The sequence below is a fragment of the Dicentrarchus labrax genome, unplaced genomic scaffold, assembly GCF_905237075.1.
Source record: "Dicentrarchus labrax unplaced genomic scaffold, dlabrax2021, whole genome shotgun sequence".
Classification (NCBI taxonomy): domain Eukaryota; kingdom Metazoa; phylum Chordata; class Actinopteri; family Moronidae; genus Dicentrarchus; species Dicentrarchus labrax.
In genome coordinates, this window is record NW_026136975.1 from 9,721 (window position 1) to 10,106 (window position 386).

General features: G+C 47.9%; 1 non-coding gene across 1 annotated transcript; it reads left to right on the forward strand.

Annotated features, from left to right (window-relative positions):
• Positions 1 to 267: 267 nt before the first annotated feature.
• Positions 268 to 386, forward strand: LOC127360922 (5S ribosomal RNA). Its single transcript, XR_007883966.1, has one exon. It is a non-coding gene; the product is annotated as a 5S ribosomal RNA (ribosomal RNA).

Genomic DNA, 386 nt, shown 5'->3' on the forward strand with positions numbered 1-386 from the left:
TCTTGTGGGCGCGTTCAGGGTGGTATGGCCGTAAGCGAGAGCTTCACCTGCAAATGGACCTTTTAAAGACGTTGTTACACCATGTTCTGTTTGTCTGTGGGATTAGAGTCCATTCAAGACGTTTATTTATGTACTTACGATTTGATGACCAACTTAGTTCTGTATTAATTCATGCATTTACTGACTTGAACTCTCCCAAAATCAGGTCCCACGAAATCAATTCCTTAACAGGGTGTGCAGGAGAAAAATTCAACAGGTGAAGCTCTCGCTTACGGCCATACCACCCTGAACGCGCCCGATCTCGTCCGATCTCGGAAGCTAAGCAGGGTCGGGCCTGGTTAGTACTTGGATGGGAGACCGCCTGGGAATACCAGGTGCTGTAAGCC